This window comes from Mustela nivalis (assembly GCF_964662115.1).
Source record: "Mustela nivalis genome assembly, chromosome: 14".
Lineage (NCBI taxonomy): Eukaryota > Metazoa > Chordata > Mammalia > Carnivora > Mustelidae > Mustela > Mustela nivalis.
This window is the reverse complement of record NC_139033.1, coordinates 44,894,883-44,914,399: the sequence shown is the minus strand read 5'-3', so window position 1 is coordinate 44,914,399 and position 19,517 is coordinate 44,894,883. Positions and strand designations below refer to the sequence as shown.

The 19,517-nt window shown below is 51.7% G+C and overlaps 1 protein-coding gene across 3 annotated transcripts in view; it reads right to left on the bottom strand.

The window, feature by feature from the left end:
• The window catches only part of ZBTB7C (zinc finger and BTB domain containing 7C), a 335,939-nt gene that overhangs the window by 85,140 nt on the left and 231,282 nt on the right, over window positions 1-19,517 (bottom strand). The window contains exon 1 of one of the 3 annotated variants that reach the window (XM_082699261.1): window positions 18,850-19,146. The exons of the other annotated variants lie outside the window; for them this stretch is intronic. The gene's annotated coding sequence lies outside the window, so the exon portion shown is untranslated. Of the gene's footprint in view, window positions 1-18,849; window positions 19,147-19,517 lie in introns of those variants that run through there. 3 annotated transcript variants of the gene reach the window in all.

The window sequence follows — 19,517 nt, the reverse complement described above, 5'->3', positions numbered from 1 at the left end:
GCTCCTTCTCTCTCTCAAATAAATAAATAAGCAAAACCAAAACATACCAAACTGGTCTCCAGAGTGGCGGTGCAGAAGACATGGGTGGGAATATCTAGTTCATTTGGCCTTTGCTTGCCAGTGCCTGCTGCCCTTATTTATTTATTAATGTCGAGCCAGCATTGTGAAAGAGATGAGTTTAAAAAAAAAAAAAAAAGGGCGGAATCATGGGGCTTTAACCTGGGGTTTTTCAGTGGTAATGAGCCATAACAACTGTGCATATGCGAGTTGGTCACTTGCCACACGCAATCCCACATCAGTCAGCTGTTGTTTCCTTTTCCTCCTTTATGGCCCTGAGAGCCTTTCTCTAAGGTTACTGGAAGCTCTTCATAGGGCTGATACGTTAACTTATTTTTTTGCTATGTGTTATATTGTTCTGTATATATTTGTATATATTGTATATATATATTTTTTTTGTATATATTTGTATATATTGTTATATAAAAGTTTTGAAAACTTTTTTAATAGTAAAATGTTTATCTGGAGACCCAAAGTATTCAGTGTTTGCCTATGTATTGCTCTTGTAGCATTTTATCCTAAGAAAATACTCAGATTTGGGGTGGTGGCTGGCCCAGTCGGAGGAGCCTGCAGCTCTCGATCTTGGGGTCCTGAGTTTGAGTCCCACATTGGGTGCAGAGATCACTTAAATAAATAAATAAACTTTAAAACTTTTTTTTTTTTTAAAGACTTTATCTATTTATTTGACAGACAGAAATCACAAGTAGACGGAGAGGCAGGCAGAGAGAGAGAGAGGGAAGCAGGCTCCCCGCTGAGCAGAGAGCCTGATGCGGGCCTCGATCCCAGGACCCTGAGATCATGACCTGAGCCGAAGGCAGCGGCTTTAACCCACTGAGCCACCCAGGCGCCCCTAAAACTGTTTTTGAAGTTAAATATTTTTTAAAAAGAAAATATTCAGATTTTTGGAGCCGAGATGTTGGTTCTGGTGCTATTTACATTAGAGAAAATTGGAAAGCAAGTGTTTGTGGTATATTAATGTATGTGAAGCACTTAGAATGAGTTTCCTATGAATGATTTGGAAATGATTAGGAGCCTGCTAAGTGAATAAAGCAGCATAATGACCAACAGAATCCCAGTTAGGATAAAATTAAAAAATTACACATGGGCTTTAGAAAAGGTTGCAGGAAGATACACCAAAATATTAATAGTATTAACTGAAGTTATTTCTCAGTGCTAGAATTAGTGATCCCTTCATCTTTACACTTCTCCGATTTTCCAAACTTTCTATAAGAAATGTATTACTGTATGTATTTTTGTAAAAAGAGATTATTGTTATCACATCACTCTCTCAAACTCCATTGCCCACTAGATGCCTTACTTGGAGGCTTCTTAAAACACAGATCACTGGGTCCCTCTCCCAGACTTCCTGGTTCAATAGTTCTGGGGTGGGGCCTCCGATTCTCCATTTCTTTCTTTTTTTCTTTCTTTTTTTCTTTCTTTCTTTCTTTCTTTCTTTCTTTTCTTAAAGACTTATTTATTTATTTGAAAGAAAGACATGTGGGGGTGGGGGTGAGGGCAGAGAGAGAGGGATAGAAAATCTTAAGCCGACTTTGCACTGAGCACAGAGCCTGACTCAGGGCTCGATCTCATGACCCTGAGATCACGACCTGAGCTGAAAACAACTGCACCAGCTGGGAGCCCCTGAGATTTTGCATTTCTAACAAAGCCCCGGGTCATGCTGCTGGTCCAGGCAACATGCTTTGAGAACCATGGCTCTAGACTAAAGGGTCTTTTTCTCTCCCATTGCCCCGTTTCCATTTAGGTTAAAGTGATGAAGAACACTGGTGTCTGTTCTTCTTGATCTTTGAAGACTGATTGTTTCCACTCACTGAGAAGGAGCCAGAACATTGCCACAGGCCCAGCAGGCAAGTGTCCTCATTCCACAGCCAATCCCACCTTCTTGGAAGACCTATGTTCCACACGCTCCTTCCCTAAAGCTACCAGGCACATCCCTTTCCTTCTCATTTTCCAACCAAATGAACTTGGGGAATCTGGGGACATTTCTCATTAGTAGTCAGTTCCCTTACTTTTTCTTTGAAGTTATTTATTTATTTGTTTGTTTGTTTATCTGAGAGAGAGAAACAGAGATAGTGACAGAGATCATAACAAAGTGGGGAGGAGAGAGAAGAGAAGCAGGCTCCCCGCTGAGCAAGGAACCGGATGCGAGACTCAGTCCCAGGACCCTGGGATCAAAGCCCTGAGCCAAAGGCAGACACTTAACCTACTAAGCCACCCAGGTGCCCCCAGCTCCCATATTTTGAATTAACTTTCACACATGACAGGTGGGTCCTAGCAACCAGACCAAAAACTCTCAGTGGGCCCGGGAAACCCTGCAAAGGCGTGTCACGGGTGCTCATAAATGTGTGTTGGTTTGACTGGGTCCCCTCCAGGGACTGTTTTCGGCTGGGAGGACACAGTGGGAGAGCAGAACTGGCTGGATCTTACCTTCATGAAGCTTTCATTCTAGTGGGAGAGCATACAGTATCACAAAAAGATAAATAATCATCTCATGGATGGGGAGGAGGGCTGCGAAGGAAAAAAAAATGTGGAAGAACAGAATTATAAATAATGGGGGGTTTCCATTATTTGGGGACTCAGAAAGGGCCTTTTGAGTCTGCATGGTGTTGGCCTTCCATAGGGTGATAGGGACAAATAGGGCAGATCTCACCGGGTCTCCCAGGCTTGTGTTTCTCAAAGGGCAACAAGCATGCCGCCCAGTGATTTCAATTCACTATTCAATAGGTCTGGGCTGGAGCCTGAGACGCTTCATCTCCATCAAGCTCCCAAGTGGGCTCCAAGTTGCTGGTCCAAGGACCAACCTCTGAGTAGCACAGCGTTAGGCCATAGTAGGGAGTTTAGAATTCAATCTAATTACAATGGGGTCCACTGAGAGTTTGAAGCTAGAGAGGGGCAGATATCCCATCGATGCTTTAAAAAGATGATTCTCTTTTAAAAGAGAACGTGTGGAAGGCTCCAGAGCAGAGGCAGAGAGGCAGGAGATCCAGGGCCAGTGGAGGGTGCTGGGTCCCTGGATGTGGCAGGGGAGGTGTGGAGAAACGATCTGGGTCCCAGAATGTGTGTTAGAACTAGGGCTAGCAGGACATGCTGTGGGACTAGGTACTGGGGAAAAAGCATAGGGGGAAAGCAAAGGAGATTTAACCCACCAGCCAGCAGGTGGGTCTGTACAACCCCAAAACAAAGGGCAGGACCATGCTGACCTTCATCTTCCCATCAACCCATCAAGGATTTACTTGGGACTGAACTGCGTGGCTTTTTAGCACCACACACACAGAATGTGAACTCCAGGCCTGGGCTGGGAAGGCACATGGTAACTTTTCACTCTTGTGTCCTGGAGCATCAGCTCAGAAAGGAAGGCGCATGGCTGCAGGTGACAGGCTCTGGAAGGTTCCAGGAGAGTCCAGTGGGCACCTGGTCTCCCGTGAACTTCCGGCTGGCCTGGCCCGTTTCAAGCGGTCCCAGGCTCCTCCCAGGGAGGCAGCCACTTCCCATGCCCACTCCTACCCTTCCCACAGAGCTGGGCCTGGGAGCGCTCTGGATTAGGACCCCTGCCCCATACTCCCATTTACTCACACAACACCAGCTTCCATTTCTGAGTTCCCTCTTAGCAGGTTATTCCCTGCATTTCCATCTCATTCCACCAGGAATGCGATTCCAGACTTCGCTGCCTGCAGCTGGGCAGTCATTCGCCTTGAAGCCCTGGCCTGAGTGAAAGAGCCCATCTTGCAGGTCTGGGATGGCCCTGGGATGGCTGGAGACACCGCAAAGACAGTGCCCGGAGCACCCACCTGGCCAGGTGGGCTGGAGTCTATGAAATTAGGGCTTAGGGGAGGGGCTGAGGACTGTGGGGCCAGAGAGTGGGAGAGGGCTGCAGGGGGGCTGAGCTGGGTGCCAGTGGATCTGGCTTGGAAAGGGGGAACTGCAAGGGCCCCCGTGATTTCAGCTTAATCCAGGGGAGGCAGAGCCCTGTGGGCAACACAAGCTTTGCTCCATTTCTTCTTTTAATGGTGCTTCACGAATCCATGTCCATGATGCTGGGCACTGTCTGCCTTTGTCCTTTTCCGGCACACGGTGTCCAGCTGAGTGGGTGGGAGAACACGGACATCACCGTTCTCCGATTCTGGACTACCTCGACTGTTACTCGCTTCTTTCTCTCTTAGGAAGACGTAGTGGTTATTTGAGCTTTATTCCAGAGGCACATGGACTGCCGGAGGCAGCTGTGTTGGGGTGAGGGCCAGGACCAAACACGCTGTCCTGCCCACGTGCCAGTTCCCCAGCGGAAGGGGCCTCGGAGCACGTGGTGCATTCACCCCCACAGCACCCTGCAGGGAAAGCCAATTTCACTGAGGACTCCAAACGGCGCTAGGCTAGTGAGGGCTGAGAGCACAGGCTTTGGGCTGATTCAGTCTGTAACAACACGCTCCGGAGAAGCGTCTGGAATGGACAGCAAAGTGTAAGGGGTGGGACCAGGGCGGGGGTATGCCAAGTGAGAGCAGAGAGCCGGAGGCCAAGGGCCCGTGAGCCAGATTTCCCCAGAATTAGGGGGTGAGGAGGGAGTGTTCCAGGCTGGGGATTTATCGCAGCCCAGGATTCCCGGCCAGCTGTGCACAGAGCCCACCCCACACTGAAGAAAAGCCGCCCACACCCCAGGCCCCGCGGCACGATGCCAGCTTCCCTGGAGGATCTCAGTAAATGGAATAGTGAATGAATGAATGAATGAATGAACCAACGAACAAAGGAAGGAAGGAGTGAGGGAACAGACACAATGGCAGCAGCTTGTGTAACTCACGGCCTTACTACCCACCCCCCAAATAGTTGGCCTATTCCCTCTCAGACCTTGACTCCCTGCCGAAATAAGGAGTGGGGCCAGGGTGATCCTGTCCCTGGGGCTGACCCCAAAGCTGCAGCATTTCCCTCCTGGCAGCTGTGGCTGGGGTTGCGGGGTCCCCAGACACAGAGACCTCCAGCAAGCCTGCCACCTATGCCTCTAGCGCCACATGGCTCACTGACTGCTTTATGACCACCTGTTACATGCTCCACTCTGTGGTCAGGGCCGCAGGGAGAGGAGAGAGCCCTGAGGGCTATCCTTCCCGTCTGCAGAGAAAGGTAGGCCATATACAGACCACAGAGGGCACAGAGCTGAGTCCCTGGTGGTGCCGGCTGCTGGGAAGCCGTCAGTGGTCGGCCCTCAGCTCCGAACCGCCCTTGCAGGACTGCCTGGGCTACAGAGCCACGGACCCCAAGTCGTGTTTGTCTGAGGATGCCTGCAAAGGTCCCCGGGGGTTGGCTGAAGCGGGTGGGGCTGCCTCATCAGCTTCTCCTCCACCCTTCCAGCTCCTTCCCTCAGCCTCCTGTAGGAGTCCCTTCCCCGGGGCACTCCTAACTAACGTCCTCATACTGAACTCTGCCTGCTGGCTACTGCCCAGAGCCCCCAGCCTTGGAGCCACAGGGACTACAACACCGAATATAATGCATACAGTAGCTCTCAGCATTCATTCTATAGCTCAGACTCTAGAAGAAAGAGTGGGTACAGAAATAAATGCTGCGAGATGCTTCCTGAAAATATAGTTCTCCTTAGCAATTATTAAGTTTTTAGTAATTAACTTGTAGAGCACAAATTCATATACGTTAGAGTCTCGTTTATTCATATGAACCATTGCTTCTCTCGTATTTTATGTATGATGCTCAGCTCTGGGGTCCCTGATGGACAGGAGGTGGTGTAGCCTGGGGACAGTGAGATGGTTTCTTTCCTGCAGGGCTCAGCCAGCCAGGAAAAATGCCAATTAAGGCAAAGCTGTCTGCGAGGAATCATTTCAGTTGTCATGTTAACCTCACGACCTGGGGATCACAGACTGGGTACTAGCTCCCCAACTCTCCAGGCAAACTGTGCGCCTTTAATTGGCATCCATTCCTTTGGGGCGTGGTGACCCCTACCTAGTAATGCTGAACTTTGCAGGGTTGATGAAAGAACCAAGCAAAGCCTGCGGTCTGTCTGCCTGCCTGAGACCCCCTGGGTGGGCCTGGGACGGGAGGAGGCCAGAATGGGCGCCCCTCTGTGAATGTGTTAGGAGATACAGGGTAGCACAGACCTTCTCCGGCAGCCAAAAGCACGTGCTGGAAGAGAATCTGCACTGTAGTCCCCAGAGCCAAACAAAATGCAACCAAGTACCTTGGAGAATGGTGGCGTTTTGTTACTAATTACCTTTTTCAGATGCTACTAAATTATCCCTTATGTTATTATTGATTACATTCATCATCATTACAGATAGATGGCTGGTGCAGCGGATGGGAGACAGTCTGCATGCCCATCCCTGCAGGCCTGGCCAACAGAACCAGCTACCGGAAGTCCTTCCAATGGGAGGACCACAGGATCTTTGGGGTGCAGTGGGATTTGGGGGTGGTGGCTGGCTTGTCCCAGGGCCTCGGGAGTGAGGCCAGGGCACTTGCCCTCACTGGCTGAGGACCTGGAAATAGTCATGGGATACTGTTTGGTGTCTGTCAAGTTGTCTAAGCTGACCCTGGAGGGGCTCCTGCTCCTCGAGGAGCAGAGGTGCCTGGGGTGCCTGGGTGGCTCAGTCGGTTAAGGTTCTGACTCTTGATTTTGGCTCAGGTCATCATCTTAGGGTGATGAGATAGAGCTCCATGGGCTCTGCTCTCAGCGAGGAGTCTGCTTGAGATTCTGTCTCTCTCCCTCCCCCTCAGCCCCTCCCCCACTTGTGCAGGCTCACTCTTGTACTCTCTCTCTCCCCTTCTAAAATAAATAAATTTTAAAAGAGAGAGAGAGAGAGCATGCAGAAGTGAGTGAGAAAATGCAAAAACAAAGACACCTCCTTACAAAATGGGAAGGAAGCCTTTTAGAGTTAGTTGGGGAGAAAGCCCCTTGCTGTCCCCCTCTCTCCCAGACCCTCTGCTCCAGCAAGAACCAGCACAGGGACAATCAGGAGGAAACTGAGGGCAAAACCTAGGAGCAGTGGCCACTGATCTGGCGCTGGCTCTTTGCAGCAGTGGGAGGAGAAGGGCCAGGAGCCCAAGTAGAACACAGGAGCCATGGGGAAAACCAGGGGCTCTTGGTGGGGCTGGGGACAGTAGGCCAGAAATGGGCTGTATGGAAGTTCTGAGTTTAAAACTATTTTCAAACTATGGTTAGTCTGTGCTAGATGTGGTGCATAATTTATCTTTTAAATTATTCCATCGGCTCCGAAGGCAGCTATAATTTTCACATTTACAGAAGAATTAATCCAAGGCTCTGAGGCTGTAGGAAGTCCACGGCGACTGGGCTGGAGGTGGGTGCATGTGAGCTGAGACGGGAGCTCAGGCTAAGGGATCCTCACCTGGGCAAGTGCTTCCTGCTGTTGAAGCCACAGAAGGGATCTCACTCCTGATGGAATTCTGGAGTCAGCAATGTCCCAAGAACAAGGTTCCCAACCCTGAATGGTGTGTCTCCTGTTGGCTGCCTCCCAGACATCTGTTCTTGCCCTACCCTCCCCCCACCTCAACCGAGCTGGCTCCAGCTTCCCTGCTGGGGAGCCCCCTTGATCCCAGGGAGTACAGAGAGCCCCCTGTGCTGGGAAGCCACCACTCACAGCACCTTGTTCCAGCACTTTCCATCCCAGTACTCAGGTCAGAGCAGGCTGAGAGTACTCGCTGGACCAATGCAATGGTTGTAAGAGGCGGTCAAGGCCATGGCAAGAGTGTGGTCTTCAGGGTAGGGAGACCCATGTTCTGGCTTTGCCATCTGTGGGGAAGAACTTTTGGAGGAAGAGGCCCTTCTGACAGTCCGACATTGTCTGCCTCTCCTCCGTGGTAGCCCCAGTGGACTTGGCCATGCAGAGCATTGAGCTGGGTCAGACAGCCGTGGGAGTCACTGTCCAGCAGATGTCCCTCTGGTGCGGTGTGACTGCACTGTGGTGGCCAGCGGTGCATTCTAAGAATGGGTGACATGGAGAACACTTACCCTGGTGCAGTCCAGGCAAGTGATCCCTGCAGGGCCCTGCCAAGAATGGGGCAGCCAGGACCGACCAGCACAGGGCCACGAGCACGGCAATGCAAATGCTCTGGGAAGATCTGCTGACTTGGCTCTAGGGCCATTCCTTGATGATACATTGTTTCTAGAACATTTGACCTCTTCAGAGGGTATCATTTTAAAAGTTTCCATACTACTGTTTTCTATTTCCTTTATTATCTCTCACGCTGATTGCCCCTCCTTTATTACCTGCTCTGATTTGGTGCCTGGTAATTATTACTTTGGAAAAACCCATGATAAGACAATGCTTCATCATCATTGGAAAATCGACAGGGTCTGAGAGCAGGCCAGGATTTTGTCATAGGTCTAAGGAGTTTCTTATTAAGTACACCAGAAGAACTGTATCTGTCATCTACCCTGGAACTTAAAGACAGCCCCAATGTGCTGTCCCCCTTCTATCCCCATCAGAGCAGGGCTCAGAGGCCAGCCCTGCCCAGCATGCCCACCAGTGGCTTTAATCCGTCACCTGAAACCTACAGTGGGCTCACATCTCCAGTTTCCCAGGGGGTGCTGCTCAGCTTATTTCCAAAATTTCCAATGGTTCCAGGCTCCAGGGGAGATCCTGACCAAAGGATGCCTCCCTCCAGCTTCATGTCACCTGCAGCCACACACCTGAAATGGGCCATTGTGATGCATCACTGTTCGTCCTGCCCAAATGGTGAAGGACAACACTTACAGGCTGCGCCTGGAGGGCCTCTCTTGTCTGGTCCTTACAGCAACCCCAGGTTGTGGGGGGCGGGGGGGAATCTCATGCCTTCCTACAAATGGGAAATCCATTGCACAGAGAGGTTAAGTAACTAGCCCAAGGCCACAGAGCATGTAAATGACAGAGTGGCGGCTTGCACCTGGCCCTGGCCCCAGAGCCTCTGTGCTAGAAGGCCGTGCCAAGGTGTTTCACCCTCCGCCCCAGCTCAGGACACCTTCATGAAGCCTGTCCTGCAGGCTCCGCCTCTCACCCTGTGCTCTGACACTGAATGGCAGCATCCTTCTGGACCACTCAGCCGAGTGTAACACTCGATTCTATAGAATCTTGCTTCATTTTAAGTTCTGGTCCTAACTGGATGAATGGATGACAATGTTCGGAGGAGGAGGGCGAGGGCGAGAGCCACACCCCTGTCCTTTCTGGAGCCAGCTCACGGCCCGCCACTTCCGTCCTTGCTGGCTCGCTGTCACCTGCAGGGGCCCCTCTGACCACAGGGCAGTTTCTCTACGCAGGGCCCCTCCAGTCCTCTCCTGGCTCCCTCCACAGGAGGCTCACTTGGCCTGGTCTTTCATCCCAGCATGGACTCAGGCTCTAGGTTGGCTCACGCTCCGCCTCTTGCCTCTGCCTGGGTCTGCAAAGAGTTCACCATCATGTTATTGGAAAGGCTTCCAAGAGCTGGAGGCCAGGTTCACTCAGAGGGTGCACCCCGGGAGTGGGGGTGGAGGGAGGCCAGGGGTGGTGCAGGGACACACCCCTCGGCAGCAAGCCCCGACAGGAGAGGGTGGGCGGGAGGGAGCCTCTGAGCTGAGAACCCCGTAGCTGGCTGTGTACAGTGCCCACCAAGGGGCCCGCTGCCCCAAGGCCTGCGCCCTCTGCAGAGCCTCTTATCTCGATCTTGGCCCTCACTCATTTGTTCCCCAGCCTTCCCAGTTCCTGCGGGTCACACCCCGTGTCACCTTGGCAACCCCCTGACCTATAGAGAGGGGAACCATTCTCACCTGCCTGGTTCTCCCCACAGAGCAGCCCAGGGTGCTCTCCATCCCTGCCCCCACCGCCCCAGGGCCACCTCTGCGCCCAGGCATCACAAGCCGGGGCCGAAGTTGCTTGGCTGAAGTAGCTCCAGAAAAGAAGTCCCCGTTCCCATATGAACTGCCCCCTGCTCTGCCCAGAGTTACTGATTCTGCCTTCTCCTCATGCCGGATGACCCACCAGGAGAACCATGGGCTGGCACGCCTCCTCTTTCAAAGACAGACGCCCTGCCAAGTGGGGGTTGACTCTGTGGCCAGTGTCTTCTACACCTTCATGTGGATTAGCACAAAGAACCGGCTCTTTCCTAGTAACTGGGTCAGATCATCAGAGGGTGGGGATCGAATGAGAGTTTTGAAGGTTGGGGGGTGGGGGTGGGTGACTTGGGAACACAGAGTAATTCCCAGTTGGGCAGGCCCCAGGGGGGGAGAGGAATTTGAGCTGTGTATGAAGAGCATGGAAGTACCCAGAAAAAAGTGGACAGTAAGTGCCTGTTTCACTGCCCTCCACAAAAATGGCCAACGCGGAGTATGGACAAGCCAGGGCTGCAGACACTCAGGGTGGTTCGTAACTTCCCCGGGGTCCCCGTCCCCTGGCCAGAAGCTCAAAGCTTAGACGGTCAATGTCCTTAGTGTGGAGTGAACACAGAGGACACACGGGCACACATTCAGTCCCAAGGAAAACACATCAATGCCCACAAACCCACCCCAAACATGTGTCCCCAGCCAAGGAGGCCGCACTAATCAGCAGGAGGGGGCAGATCAAGCCCACTTCCTTTTATTGCAACTTCTACCCTTCTAGAATTTCTCCTTCTCTGCAGGTCCAGGCCACAGAGACATTAATCCCTATTCAAATGAGCCTTCCAGGTTCTTCCTTCATTAGGAAAAAAAAAAAAAAACTCTCAAAACACCCCAAAGCGAGGCTCCAAAATCCTGGCAGCAAGCAGTGTGCACAGTCCCAGGAAGAGAGGGCCTCACCTGGCCTCTCTTGTTGGAAGGCAGAAATGCGACCCTGCCTTCCCTCCTCCGCCTGCTCCCCCCTCCCTGCAACAGCTTTCATAAACAGTGATTATTTCAGTCCTGTGAATTGTCCAGTCAGGGTGACGGGGTGGGAGCCAAGGGCTGGAGCGTGGAGCTCAGATCTCCGAGGAAAGCGGCCCTCCCTTCCCTCCTCCGCCCGCTCCAGGTGGGAGTTGAGGAGGAGGGCACGGCTCTGGCTGAGACCAGGGATGACAGAAGCATTTTCCCAGCAGCCAGATGAGGGCAGAGCCCTAGTGGGGGAGGGTAGGGAGGCAGAGTTTGCTGACAGGCTTGGAGGTGGGGTCACCCTACCTACACGCCAGGAATTTGGGCCTCTCCAAAACGCTTCTGCCTCCAAATCAAGAGCCCTAAAATTGCAGCTCTGGGGATTAGCCTCGGACTGCCTCTCTGGTTAAAATATACTGGCATATTGAGGACAGCATGGAGTGTTAGTCAACTTGTCTTTGATAGGAGATATTTGGGAAATGGGGGTTAAATGAATGAGCGCGTGAGTGAAGGACACTACAGCTCCTGGTAGAAATCAAAGTTGGGGTGGAAAGCTCTGGGTGTTTCAAGGGAAGCAGGTGCGGATGCCACCAAGGGGGTGGAGAGAAGAAAGGGGTGCCAGGTCAAATTCTGCCATGTCACTCTTGTGCCCTGGGCCAGCCAGGACTGCAGGGGGCCTTTCCTCAAAGAGCAGGAGTCTATTATCAAGTAAGTGGCTGCTATCAGCCACTCCTGATACACCACCCTCCTCGGGGAAGTTGGGACAATCGTCCTCTGGGAAGGTGATACTCAGAATTGCTTTAGCTCAACTGCAGGAACCATCTACTCAGGGGATCACCCAATTTTTTTACAGTTGTAGGAGTCCCCTTGTTACAAACACAATTTTGTGCAAAAACAGACCCACACAGAACTGTTTGGGGTCAGCTCAGTGAATCCCTTTAATGAATGTCAAACTAGGGGTGCCCGGGTGGCACAGTCAGTTGCACATCTGACTCTTGGTTTCAGACGGGGTCATGATGCAGGGTTGGGATCTCCAAGTTACGGGATCAAGCCCTGCATCAGGCTCCACATTCAGCTCTGTCTTCCCCTCTGCTCTCTCTCTCTCACATCAATAAATCAATCTTTAAAAAGAAAACAGAACACCAATCTAATCCAGCTTCTCATGCTGAAAAAGGAAATCAAGGCCCAAAGAGGTCAAGCTGTGACCACATTCTCTGTCACAACCATTTGTCAGGCAATTGGACTCTTCTTCTGTTCTTCCCAGGTGGGGCCTGGGATGCCTGGAATCTTTTAAAAGTTTTCATAGGTCATTACCTCTAACCAGGTTTAGGAATTGCTGCAGGAAGCATTGGCTTGAAGGTGAAGAGTAAATTAGTAGCAGAGACTGAGCCCAGCAGCTCTTGGGGTCACACAGACCAAAGTCAATGACAATGACTTCACAGAAGCTACTAGAAAGGATTTCTGGTACTGAGGTTGACGTGTGTTGAACATGGTGCCCCAGAATGGCCACTGACAAAGCCCTCAGTATGTTCTGGTGAACAGATAATTTTTTTGTCATCTTTGGGAGTCTTTCAGGCTGGGTGCATTTCCCTGTCCCTCTCAGCTCAAATTTGTCTTTGTGAGGAGTCTTACCCCAAGTCAGTCCCACAGGTATGGAAATGGGGTAAAATTATTATATCCTGGAGCTGAACTGCCAGCAGGAAATGGAACACTCAGCTACATCAAACCATTGTAGATGAATCAGTGGGTCTTGCCAGCGACCCAGGGCCCCAAAAAGAAAGGAAGGAGGTAGCCTTGGATTGCCTCACTGTCACTGCCTAAGATGTCAAGGCTCACCAACAGCTTCCTTTGTGGTCCCAAAGGGGTCACTCCACAGGATAAAAACATCAGGATCTCCACTAAGTTCCCACTCAAAGACCCAAACATAGAACAATGTGTCTAAATTCACTTCCATTAGGCCCATTTCTTCCCTTCCCAGGGCCTGGCTTTCCACCAGCAGCCTTAGCTGGGAAGAGTGGGGCTGAGGGAGTGGGTCCCACGGCCAGCGCTCTGGAGCATTCAAGCATTCCTTAGGAAAACAAGGAGAGCACCAACCCCTGAGTCATACCGTGGGAGCTGTCCCACAGAAACACAGACGGAAAACCTGAAGACAACTCGGGGACATCCAGAGGAACCATCAGCCAGGCAGAATGACCAAGAAGTTGAGACGGCTCTCCCTACAAGTATGGAAAGCCAATGTGACTGTGGGGATCCAGAACGTTGCCTAGGTGTTGCCTCTCGGAGCACACAGACCCTCAGAAGATGTGCTGGCTCTAATAAAAAGGCAGATATTATCAAGTGTTGGCAAAGATGGTGAGAAACTGGGGTCCTCATATATGGGCTGGTGGGAATGTAAAATGGCGTGGCTCCATGAGGAAGAGTCTGGTGGTTTCCCAGAAGGTAACATGTGGAGCCGCTGTATGACCAGGCATTTCCAGGGTTAGGTAAACACCCGAGAGACATGCCAACCTACATGCACACGAAAACCTGGACATGAATGTTCGTGGCAGCGTCATCTACAAGAGCCACACGTGGAAACAACCCAAACATCCATCCACTAAAGAATGGATACATAAAATGTGATCTTACCAATAAAAGGAGTGTCATTCCCAAATAAAAAGCCATGAAGTACTGATACATACTACAAGTGCATGTGCCCTAAAAACATGCAAAGGGGAAGAAGCTAGTCACGAGAGGCCATGTGTTACATGACCCAGTTCATACAAAATGGCCAGAGGGGGCAAATCCGTTTAGAGACAGGAAGTAGAGGATCGGTGACCTAAAATGTGAGGAGTTGAGAGGAAATGGGGAGAGACTGCTAAATGGGGACTGAGTTCTGCTTTGCAGGACGAAAGTGTTCTAATACTGTTGGTGGTGATGGCTGCACATACGTGAATATACTAAAAGCCACTGAATGGTACAACTTTAACTGAGTGACTTGTACGGCCCATTCATTATATCTCAATAAAGCTGTTCTTTTTAAAAACCTAGAAAATTTCCCAATACCTAGGTTCCGCTTAACAGACACATCCTCTGCTCGACTTCCCCAAGGCTTAAGGAAGGCAGGCACCGACAAAAGCTGGGGTCACTCTCCCCTCACCAGTGGCCTTTACCCGTAATTCGCAACAACCAACAGGCCAACCTGTTTGCTCCAGAAACAACTTAACAGGATTGTCAGCCAGGATCCATAGCCAGAAAAGAAGGAGCCCTGGGAAAAGGAGTGTGCCAAGTTCAGTTCTGTGATATCATTTGGGAGGGTCACGTGTACATTTGCTTCTGGTTTGTATCTAATTTGAAAAAGCCGACCTAGATTGTATACTGTATTATTAGGCAATTTTTCCAGCTTGGAGTCTCGGTGTTGCTCCACATGATTTGTTCAGAGGATGAACTCACTTCTCTGCTGATGCAGAAACATTCCGCCCCAGGTTGCTGTCCCAGGATGGGCAGGCTTGGCGCATGCCAGCTTTCCTATTCCATCCTCCATGAGGGCGCAAGCCAGGCCACCGTGGGGGAAGAGTTCTTACCCCATAGGGGAAGCTTCCCTCTCTCTAGCTGGCCTCCAGCATGGTGGAGGGGGCGCAGGGGAGACTGTGAGAGGGCAGGGGGCAGAGCCGACTGGTACTCTCCCAGGCAAGGCACGGACAGAGGGGGCTTCCCTATGGAACAAAAGGGAGTTCGAAAGAAGACAGCCCACATTCCTCTTTTTCTAAACACAGGCTCAAGATGTGCAGCGGGAAAGTTAAATTATGTGGCAATTCTCAAAGTCATCCACTAAAGATTATCTCTTCCTTCACAGGAATTACTCATCTCACTCCATCATGAAACCTCAGGGTCTATCACTATTCAAATTTATTGAGCAACGACATGCAGAATGTATTGTATAAAGGACCTGTTTCATCACCCCATTCCCCAAGCTATTTCTTTTTTTGTGCTAAGTCATGAGAAGTCTGGCAAGTTAAAAACCAAAACAAAAACTAACAAGGATGCATGTGCATGCATTAAAATACACACACACACACACACACACACACACACACACACACACACACACAAAGATGGGAAAAAATTCCTTCGTGGAAGTTACTATGAGGCAGTCAGCTTCAGAAAGGAAAAACACAATCTCTGACTAATATGAAGGAGACTTCAAATTGCTCTTGGCAACAATCTCTCAGCCCCAGATTCCCCTCCCTCTATTCATCTCTGCAGTTCCCAGCCAAAGGAAAATAAAGTGAATAGCTCTCTCCCTGGCCCAGCCTAGAGGACTGAGTAAGGGCTGAGCAGACAAACATCCCTGTGCAAATGCACACCTGTGTAATTGCTGCAAACACGGGACAGCCAGTGGGGTGCTCACTGCCCTTACTGGGCTGATAATCTCAGATCAGGAGAAAATGCCTTTATCTGGGCACGGTGACATCAAAACAGAATGCAATGTGGTCTTGTGACCCCCAAACACAAGATATTTTCTAAAGGGGATGGGACGGGGAGAAGGAAGAAGAAAAAGAAGTCCTCCCAGAAGGGTCCATGTCAGTTCCCAAAGAAGGAAGGCCCCAGAACAGTACTCAGAGGAGTTTGGCTTCAAGGCAAGATTTATCAGTTCACCTTCCTCACAAAAGTGATAGTTAATTTTAGAGGTAGTGATCTTATACCTATTATACCATTCAAGATGGAAGGACAGATAACAGGCCAAATGTCCTAGAATATTTATGGCTGTTCTGTCCCAAAGATTCATCTGCCACCATTTTATTAGGACAGATATGTCAGGTCAGCTAAAATGGAGATGGACAGGAGCATCAGGAAATGGCCCTGAAGTGCGGGTACAAGCAAGTGGAATAGGGTCTTTGGCATTGAGCCCCGAAACGCCCTGGCAGGCTAGTGTGGGCTGCTCCGAGAATTACAGATGGCCAAGAGACATGGATTCTAGTGCTGGCTTTGCTACCAAGTCCTGTGAACACAGATGAGCCTCCCCAGTGGTTGGATGAGGGCTAGGAGCACAGCTCCGGCCTTCTGTGTGTGTGTGTGTGTGTGTGTGTGTGTGTGTGTGTGTGTGTGTGTAAAGCGGCTGATGCCTCAGGACAGTTCCCACGCTGTTGGCCCTGCTCCAGAGAGGGGCCAGTCCTCCTGGAGGTTGCATGGGGCTCTTGACATCTCCAGCTGGGACGTGCCAAAACTATAAGCCCATCTCAGAACCCATAACCATGAACTGATCATCACAGCTGCAGGGGTTCAAAAAGCTGCGTGCCTACTGTGTACCTTCCACAGGTCCGCTAGGGCCATGGATGAGTCCTTGTGACTGCAGCATGGGGACAGGCCAGCTTTCCAGCCGTCCACCCGCCTCCTCACCCAGGCCTCCTGCCATTCCTCCTTCTCCCACATATGGTCTCATTAAATCCGCTCAATCAAAATAAATAAATAAATCCAGTGAGTCCCCACTAAAGGATGAGTCACTGCCATTCCCACTGACAGAGCCCCGGGACCAGTTCGGACTTCACCTGCTGAGGTCCTTAGCCCTTAACGCTTCGCATCATGCCTGGAATCACACATTAGACGACACAGTAGTTGTTGAATAAATGACAGACTGAATGGAAAGAAACTAAGGTTCAAAACAGTTACTACTGTTAACACTGACACACTATTTCGGACTTCACCTGCTGAGGTCCTTAGCCCTTAACGCTTCGCATCATGCCTGGAATCACACATTAGACGACACAGTAGTTGTTGAATAAATGACAGACTGAATGGAAAGAAACTAAGGTTCAAAACAGTTACTACTGTTAACACTGACACACTATTTCGTATTGTGCTATAATGACATCAGGGGATTCCTGCCTCCCCTAACTGGAGTGTAAGATTCTAAAGGCTGTAGGTGTAATGGGCGGCTTTGATTCCTGGCTCCGTCACTGATAAACTGGACTTAATCCCATTAAGCCTTAGTTTCCATATCTGCAAAGTGGGACTAGTGGTTATCTGATGAGTGATGTGGGTTACAGGAGAGACTGTGTGCCAAGCACAGTCTGGCACCTGATCTCTGAATGTCCCATCTCCTCCTTCCCTGCCTTTTACCCTCTGGTTTACTCCCAGCACTGACGAGGCAGGATAGGCCTTGAGTTCTATGCAACCTCCAGGCCTTTGCTCTTTTGTTCTTCCTCTGCCCCAATATCATTTCCGATCAGAAGCCCTTCTTGACCCTCTGGCTGCCAAAATGCCTGTGATCTGATTGCAAAGGGCCTCTCCTGGCTGTCTGGGGAAGATAACCTACTTGCTACCTAGCTTCACTATTCTGTGTAAGCCTCATCTCTGTGTGGTTGTCCAGAGGTAGGGGCTCAGGCCTGACTCCTGTCTGCATCTCCCCAAGGTCTCAGAGGTGCTGGGTGGGATCCAAATCTACCAGTTTCATGAAGTTCTGGAAACCAGGCGGGTGTGGCACTGGTGTCCCGTGGATCTGGGTAAGGCGCACTGGACTCAGTAGACCGCCTTGGCCTCAGTCCCTCCTCACCTGTAAAATGCAGATGATGAAGACACCTGCCCTAGGTATGGTAGTTGGGGAGAGTTTAGAAACGAGTTCGAGACACCAGCGCCAAGACAGAGTACCGGCTGAACCTGGCAATTTTAGGGAGAATGACTTTCTTCTCCTTTTCAGCCCAGGTTGGGCCTTAAAGGCCATAGCCAGGTTACTTTCCTTTCCTGGAGATCTTTCCAGAGGGGGTTCCTGGCCCTTCTGATCCCTCAGTTCATCACTGGATAAAGAAGTGGAGCTTAAACTTGAACCTGGCAGGACCTTCCCCTCCCTTCCCACAAAACCTTCTATCCAATCTGGAGAAAACAGTCTGATTGTTTCAAACACTTCCTTTACATTTTCAAAATGCGGCACTTGGAGGAGGGATTGGAAGGGATATGCCAACAGCCTGCCAATGAATCATGGGAATGGGGCTGCCCCCTGTGAAACCCAGCACCGGGGGTTCAAAGAAAGAGCGCAGTCGTGCCCTGCCCGCCTGCCCACAGCCAGGACAACAGAAGCCAGAAACTCGGGCGGGCAACCGAACCGGATGCACCCCGGAGCCCTCACCACAGGCACGCGGAAAACTGCACCGCACTAGGGACACTCGGCGGCGAGGGGCTCTTCGCAGAGTGAGTCCCCGGCTAGCCCTGGGGCCCGCCGCCGTCGCGCCCCGGTCGTGCCCCAGCCTCAGCGAACCAGGCGATTGGGAGGGCGACGGCCAGGGAGCTGGCAGGGGTGGGGGCGCACACAGCCGTGCCGGGGGCTCCGAGACTGCACAGCCGGAGGGAGTCGCCCCGCCCACCCCGCGCAGATCCGAGCGCCGGGAAGGGTCCCCTGCCCACCCAGCTTGGTGGGCGGTTCGAGCCCGAGGATCGCAACGCGACTCCCTACAGCTCGCCCAGGGACTTCTGCCGGTCGTCCCTTTAATTTCTGCTCCTGTCCGGACCTCGACTTCTGCCCCGAGTTGTCACGGCTCTGGTCTCCCCCTTACCCCCCGAGTTTTGCATCTGACACTGGGGAAGCCCTAGCTTTTTTGGAGGGAGGACATTTAAAGGATCCGCGTCTGTCCGCCACTCCCTTCCGGAGCGGCCCTTGTGCCTCGCTGTCCTCTCTCCCCGCCACCGAAAGCTGCCCACGGGGGTGGCGGGGCACGGAGCAAGCCAGAAGAGTTGCCTACAGAGTTCCAGAGTCCCTCCCGCGTTCGGCCGGGAGGGACGCGGCCGCGCGCCCCGCGGTCAGCCCGGGGACCCCAGCCCCGGTGTCCCCGGGACCCTCGGTCCGGCCCCATCGCGGGTTTGAAATTGCTGCCGGGCGCCGCCACTGCCATCCTGACAGTGGGAGCGCACGCCGGGGGCAGGGGGTCCCCGCAGCGCCCAGAAGGGGTCCCCTCCCTACCCGCCTCTGCAGCCCGGCTGCCCCTTCTCGGCCCGGCTCCCAGCCGCCCTGGCCGCCGCACACCCACCTGGCCGCCCCGGGGGCGCCGCGCTCGTGCCGGAGCCGAGTCCTGAGCGCCGCCAGGGTCCCGGGCTGGGGATCCACGCGGCAGCGCTGCTCCGGGGAGCCTGCCGCAGCCGGCGGGAGGTTGTCATTGATTCGTGCAGGGCGAGTTAAGCCATTCCAGGAGTGGTTTTGAGAGAGCACTCCCACCCCTCCCTCCAACCAAAGTATTTGGCAGGCAGCCCCTGTCGTCCACCTGTACTGCTAAGCGCGGGGCAAGGACCAACTTCACCAGCCGCGCTCTGTGCTTCACTTTATCACACGCAGCTTGAAACTCTTTCGTAAAGGTAAAACAGAAATGAAAGCGGGGGGGGGGGGGGGATGGAGGGGATCCCCCCACCCCCGCCCCCGGGGCTCCTCGATTATTTATTTCTCCCTCTACTATTTCACAAAATGCCTTACCACTTATCTCAAATCAGGGCAGCTTTTTATTATTATTGTTTTACTCAATTCTGTGTGTCTTTTATTTTTAGAGGCAATTTTATTTCCATTTGCCTGAAACCTGAGTCCAATAAAATTACTAGAATTATGTTTTCTTCTCAAAGGGTCTTGAGTGTAACTTCACCAAATCAAACACTGCAGGGAGAACATTCAAGTGGCAAATATAAAAGAAGAAAGTGCAGGAAGTAAGCA